The sequence below is a fragment of the Solanum pennellii genome, chromosome 11 (assembly GCF_001406875.1).
Source record: "Solanum pennellii chromosome 11, SPENNV200".
In the NCBI taxonomy this organism is placed as follows: Eukaryota; Viridiplantae; Streptophyta; class Magnoliopsida; order Solanales; family Solanaceae; genus Solanum; species Solanum pennellii.
The window spans coordinates 25,801,594-25,808,919 of record NC_028647.1 but is presented as its reverse complement, the minus strand read 5'-3'; the positions used below and the strand labels follow the sequence as shown (position 1 = coordinate 25,808,919).

General features: G+C 33.7%; 1 long non-coding RNA gene across 1 annotated transcript; it reads right to left on the bottom strand.

Annotated features, from left to right (window-relative positions):
• Positions 1-1,246: 1,246 nt before the first annotated feature.
• Positions 1,247-6,674, bottom strand: LOC114074827. The gene is made up of 2 exons (XR_003575118.1): positions 6,249-6,674; positions 1,247-4,450 (listed from the first exon to the last, which is right to left on the bottom strand). It is a non-coding gene; the product is annotated as an uncharacterized LOC114074827 (long non-coding RNA).
• Positions 6,675-7,326: the final 652 nt, after the last annotated feature.

Here is a 7,326-nt window from a genome sequence, read left to right as displayed (position 1 = left end):
CCAAGTTCAGAGAGTCGATTTCAGTACCCAAATTTCAGAAGTCTAAGTCTTTTGGAACGAGACCCCCTCGACGTCCCGTCGTGCCCATGACGGTCCGTCGTGGGTTCCGTCGACTCACACAGTTTTTCCAGAAATAAAATCTGCTGCTCAAAACGACTAAACAGGTCGTTACATATTGATAAAACATACAAAATAATAATAAAAAACATTCATGATCACATAATTAAGAAGTAAATACTAAGGTAGTAATATTTAATTACAAGCTCCTTCAATAAAAATAAAACATATCCATTAACAAGAAAATCTAATTGAAAAATATACTAAATATTACTTGCAAGTATAGTTGCAAAAGACTTGTTTACTACTTGCACTACCTTGTCTCGTACCAATCCAATCTTCATCACCCAACATCCAAAGAAATGGTATGATCACTAACATATGAAAATAATGAAGTTCACTAAATTATTGTCTTCGCCACTTGTGTCATACAATTTTTTGGAACACGAACAATCCCACAAAAGAGAATTCAATGACTATCCATGCAGTTATGTTCAACTAGATAAATCTATCATCGCTTCTTTACAAATAGCAAATTTAAGCCCAATACCTCTATAAAAGAAATGACATTCCTAAATGGATCCAGTGATGCGTGCCTTCTCCCATAAAGCCAATAAAAGCCATAAGTTTCTATGCTGAATTTTGGTGCTCGAGGCAAATCTCTAGAAACCACTTATGATACTCCAGCACTCTCGAAACCCCTAACAAGGTTGGCTACAGGAAGTTCACCCTTACGTGAACTCTATCATCACTCACCATGACATGCTTCTATTACATTGCAATTTTCCTCTTCTAAGCAATTTAAAGACAAGTTGTCAATTGTCAACAAAATCAGTCAGAGAAATCTTCTGAGCTCTATAAATAGGTAATTTCACAGATCAATCTCTTGATATGTTCTCGTTAGTAATCAACATCTTCAATTGAGAACTAATTTTTAGTAAGCTGATACCATCCAACACAAGAAACAATAGCAACACCCCATCAGAAGCTGATCACATATGTAATGGTTTACGATCAATACTAAGACTGTTAAATCCCCATAGATTTCAGTGAAATCGTGCAATCATTCACCAATATTATGACACCGTGATTACATATTGCTAGCAAAACACAAGGTAACATTGACTAGATGCTCATTATATGATCTCTCAAATATTGCTTCAGTTTAATATAAAAGTTTGTAAAAATATAGTTCAACTTCAGGATACTCATTCCTCATACAGGCATACAAGGTTTACCAAATTACAAGTCACTTAGCTCCACACAACAGTCAAATCTGAAAAAATGGAATATAGAGGAAGATATTTTAACAGAGTAATGTTTAATATGTATTTAACCTTTAACTACGAAATATGAAACCTAAGAGATGAGATAAAGGTGACAGGTCAATAGAAAAACAAGCATCATAAACAAGGTATCCACCCGAGCAGATGACCTTGCTTAATTGAGAGATGTCAATGAATGAACTGCAAAAAGCTTCTCTGAAGTCCAATATATACACTTCATGCCTTCCACCTTATAAAAAAATTATAATTCTCAATTCAATTTAAAATGATACATCAATGAAGAGACAACTTACATATTTGGCGGATGCACTTATTAGAGAGCCTGAAGTTGACTGAAGAATGCTCAAGAAAAAGTTCCACATAATGTAGCAGAAAAAGGCCACAAAAGTTTAGACGGTGCAAAACCTAGGACCTAATCTATTGCGTACAAGTAAAGTTTGTCAATATTCAAAAGAAGCAAAATCGACTGGAGTGGAAAATAAGTTCAATATTGAGGTGTCTCTTGAAGAAGTATGAAGTACCACACAAAATCACAAATGGATTCGTTTATTAAAGAAAAATTAATCACCTAATGTTTCAAATAGCAGAACAGGTCTGTTGGTGGAGCAACAAAACTATATGATTCTTAATAGCTCCTTCTTTTAGGAAAAATCACATTGATTTGTTTGTATCCTAAATTTGAAGAAAAACTAGCAAGAAGAATGTCATTTGCATATTTCTAAGCCTTGATTAACAAAAGAGTGGTATTGAGTAACATAAACGATAAAATAACTTGGGACAATAAGGGTGGACACACTAGGAAGGCTTGTTTGTGAACCACATGGTAAGCATCAAAGTAACATGGAAATCCGATGTGTCAGAATAAGTCCAACACTGGACATTTTCGCAAGATAAAACACCGATAGAAGATGATATTTATGCCATACAAAATGCAACGCAAAAGAAAGAATGTGGAGATAAATTTGAACTCTCATCTTCATATGCCGAGGACGGGTATCTATTACCAGAAGTTCATCTATGAAGAGAATAACTTTGAAATTCATAATTGAACAGTCGGGTTATATTACTCCGACAGAAAACATACCAAGGATGCAAATAGTTATACAACCAAAACAAATGTAAGAGAACGAAGCAACCTTTTTCCCATCCTCATCATCTGTCTATCTTCGCCTTCCTCCTAAAGAAATGCAGCTAAAAGATGAATGCACTTGAAAAGCAATATGTAGTTATGTACAGTCCCATAATAACAAGTAATATAGAATAATTAACAAATGCAAGCCAACAATAGTAGGAAACTGATCGCAATAGATTTTTGCAAGCTTTAAAATCACACATTTCAATTAAGAGCGCCAAAATAGAGCTAATAATAGTTTCCGTACTTGTCTCTTATTTCAATGATCTCACATAAAAGTTTCATTAGTTTTTTCGTTGTAAATGTAACTACGTACATTGCTTTGTAAATTATTGCTATCTATAGATAGATATACTTCCTCTAGAAGCAAGTCACAAAAAGGAGAAGTCAACAATGCTTCTCTCAAATTCAAGAAAAAAGAAGATACTCAAAATGAGTAACTTGCCTGCAAAGTGTTCGTCTTGCAACTACTTGTAATACCATAAACAAAAAATTGTGTCTACATAATCACCAGATCTTTTGTCAATGATAGTAAATTAGAAAATTCAACCAACACACTCAAATGGAAATACTTCACCACAAGAAGATAGCCCCATGGAGTTGAGACAGTAGCCTAGTTGTATAAGCACATAGGGAAGATGTCCCAACTATTACCAATGATGCATATGTCTTCTCGCCATCACAAATATACAAACGGAAGAAGCCAAAAAAAGTTTTTTTCTACTACTCCAGAAAGAAAAATCAGATGAAATTCCTTAGTTGTGATTTATTTTATTTAGTATTTCAGCCATCAAAGTCAATAAAGATTGTGAGATTCAGAAATATCAAAAACAGCAGAGTGGGAGAACTCTATAGTAACCTAAAAAAGGAAGTAATCACATATTGGTTAACATGCTCTTTAACTCTACTAACCTATTGTCTAATAGCTTGTATAAAGACGAGAAAACGGCTTCAAGTTTGCAACTCAATTCATTGATATCCACATGTCTATACATAAATGAAAATGCAACATTGATTAATAAGCATAATGGCAGTAGAGAAACACTTAAATTCGGCAACTAGTTTTTGTAAACATCTAACATAAGCCACATGACAAATCAAAACAGTAGGCCTCTTCATATGATCAGACAACAATTCATAGGCATGCTTTCTAAGGTACAAAAAGCTAACACAATCCTTAAAAGAAAAGGAATAATCATGTCTAGAAAACAGTGGTCCCTGGCGAACTCTTCATGCCCTGAACCTTTATGTTCAAGCCCTGCTAGGAAATACAAACAACATACCAATAACACAAAAATATGCAACGGCCAAGTAATTCTCACGTCAATAAACAAACAGAGAAGATGATAACATGTACATATTTAATAAAAAAAACAACAGAATAAAAAACACATATATTGAGTATTGTAAATTATCTACAGAAGCTTAAGTAAAATACTAATGCAAGAATTGAAATCAAACTAGTGGAGAAGACTGACCCAGGCACTATAAAGCAGATAATTAGTAGATAAACTTGATGTGAGAATCCAAACCAGTGAGCCAAAACAGAGAGAGCTCGAGAATATGCTAAAGTATATTTTGCCTTTCTTCTTTTTGAGAAATTTTATAGTCAGAAAGTGTTTTTCAAGTGTAAGAGCCTGCAATTCTGTTTCTTAGTTTATCCAATGTATTCCGAAAAGTCGGAATCAAGGAGTTAGTAGAAAAGGAAAGAGTCATTCTTCTTAAAATGGACTAAAAATAAAAGTAGTTTAACAAATTGAAATGAATGGAATAGTTACTTTATGTTATCAATTTTACTAATGCAAGATATTGCATGTTCCTTGTACTATATATGTTTAGTAAAATTCACCACCAAATTTGTAACTTGAAAGTTCTCTGGTATACTTGGCATCAACTTCTTGGATTAATTGGACTAGACAGCTCCTTTCTTACTGGCAAGTTTATCAAAATATCTTAATCTTTACCTTTTCTTTTCCTGGAAAACATAAAATTTCAGTAGGTGCATGCAAATTAAGCAATGGATTTTTGTAAGACACCTTTTTAGTCGGTATGATTATCCTATCAATGGGCGGGTTGGGTCAAAATCCACAAATTGATGAAACTGGAATATAGATAATCTAGAGATGTTTATTCTAACAACCCAAAGATCGTAAAAAAGATATTGCCATTAATATTAGTGGAGATTGACAATTCTAATCATCAAAATTTGGAAGCCAAAACTAATTCTGTTTTGGATACACTACAAGAGAGGACATGTATGTTGTAATCATACAACTGCCCAACTGGCCCTTAAACCTGAGCTACTGAACCTTCATTCGGAGGATGCATGAGAGCCAACTTTTTTGCTTTTCTTAAGATTTAAGTTAAGCACCACTCCTTTTATAACATTGCTAGTTCTTACAAGGACCAAAAATCTAGTCAATTACAATATTTTGTAGGCACTGATATTGCTCAATCCAGATGACACATATTTCCCTTCAACTTTTTGAAGCCTTTCTAATTTCTATAAGAAAAGAAGTAATGTTTACATAGGGAAAGCTTGTGTAATTAAAAGTGCGTAAAGAACTGATGTACACATAGGGAAACTGTCATCCTAACTCTTCTCGGGGGATTCTATCTATTAACACCTAAGACTGGGCAACAGACCGGAACGGGATCACCGGAACGAACCGGTACCGGATCGGAACGGGACGAGTTGACCGTTTTGTTGACCGGTACCGGGATGAACTGGACTGAAATTGTCCCACTATATACCGGAATGGAACGGGAACGGACCGGAATGGAACGGGATGGGATAAACGGGATGACACATCTAGTTATTTCAAAAAATGATTTTTTTGAATTACGAAAATATGAATATTTTTTTTTTCTAAGTTTAAATTAATAGTTTTTAAATTTATAATGTAAGTTTTTACTTAAGTTATTTTAAAGATATTTGTTATAAAAATTTTACTTATTAAGTTTGTAAATCAAGTCTAATTAAGTTTTCAAGATTTAAATCTTTTCAAGGTTATAAGTAATTACTTATTATTTAATGTTATAATTTATAAGTAATATTTATAACTTGTAATTTAAATAAATTAAATTTGTAATTTTAAAAATTAAATAAAAATAAGGATAAAACATTACACAAATTAAAAAATATCAATTTAATTTATTTAAATTTGTATTATAAATTAAAATTTCAATTTACAACTACTAGTAGAGTGCATAGTTTACGCAACCACCTTCTAGAAAGGGTTCTGTTTCAACTAAAGTCTCGAATATAATACTAATGTAATACTAATAGGGGGTAGTTGGGTTACTTGAGTAGTATTTATTATTTAATATAAAATGTAAATTATAATTTATAAATATATAATATAAATTAATTAATAAATATTAATTAATCGGAACCGGAATAAAGCCGTACCGGTACACCGGTACCAAAACCTCGGTTCCGTTCCATTCCGTGTCCCAGTTTGGGATGTCACGTTCCGTCCCCTAGGCAACCGAACCGGGACGAACCGCAACGGTACCGATACATCCCGTTCCGTAGCCCAGCCTTATTAACAACTACTGCAATTGCATTAACCAGATTAATAAGGATAGTTAAGATTCAAACAAGCTAATGAGAGTGGAATAATTCACATACAAGCTAAGCAAAAGATAATCAAATGCATTTTTTACTCAAGTAATTATACTAGAAACCATTTCAAATCCAAGAGTTTGTTCTAAAGAAAACATGGAGTCGAATAGATTGTGTATAGAAAATGGGTATTAGGAGGACATACCAGGATTGGAGCATTTTAACACTAGTCAAATAAGTAGTATTTTACATAGAGCTTTCCGACCATGGTTGTTGTCGTTATTGACCGCAGTTGTCTTAAGGTTCTCGTCGGCATTTCGCTTTATTAAGGCTCGCTGGTCGGGAGGTGAAACACAATAGCGATAAGTTGTTGTTATCGACTTCGCCGAGGAGAAGAAAGGGTTTTGCCAGCACGGGGGAGGGAAACAGTAGGATCGTATTGTGCTGGTCCCGTTCTCTGGTGGAGATGGCAAGAAGAGAGAGCGGCGCCAGTCTCCACCGGTAAGGGTGGAACGACAGTGAAGGGAGAAGAGGAAGGAGAGGGTGGTGTTCGCTGTCTCGCAAGTCGGAGCAGCGGCGACGGAGAGAGGAGAGGACCGATGATTGAGGGGAAGGTCTTCAAATTAAAATTGGTGAAAATAAAACTATCAAGTTAATTTTTTTTTAATTAGTGATTAAATTAATTGAATGTTAAAATGTAATATTTAAAATTTTCAAACTTCTAAAAATATTCAAATAAACTCATTTTCAATGGGCTTAATAAAAGCAGCTTTAAAAAAGTACTTTTGAAAGTGTTGAAACTTATTTTTAAAATAAGCAGTTATGCGTTTGGATAAAAGTGCTGAAGTTGTTATGCCAAACGTTTTGGATAAAAGTGCTGAAGTTGTTATGCCAAACGTGAAAAGGGAAAAATGGAAGAAAGAGATGTTAGGGTTATATGGGTAATTTGGAGATTGTATAAAAATATTAAGGGAAAAAAGATAAAAATTTGGTTAACTTAAAACAGCTTATAAGCTAAAAAAAAAAAGCACCCCTACCCCAGCTTTTAACTTTTGGCTTAAAATAAGTTTTTTTTAACTTAAAATAAGTTATTTTGAGTATTGCCAAACAGTTAAATAAGTCAAAAACCAGCTTTTAAGTCAGTTTGACCAGCTTTTAAGCTGAGCCAAACAGGCTCTCAAATAACCCAAATTCTTGATCTTCTTCGTCATAATTGTCATCTACCTCAAGATAACACTCTTTTCTTTTCTTTCATTGATAGGGTTTTGAGATCGTAAAGGTTG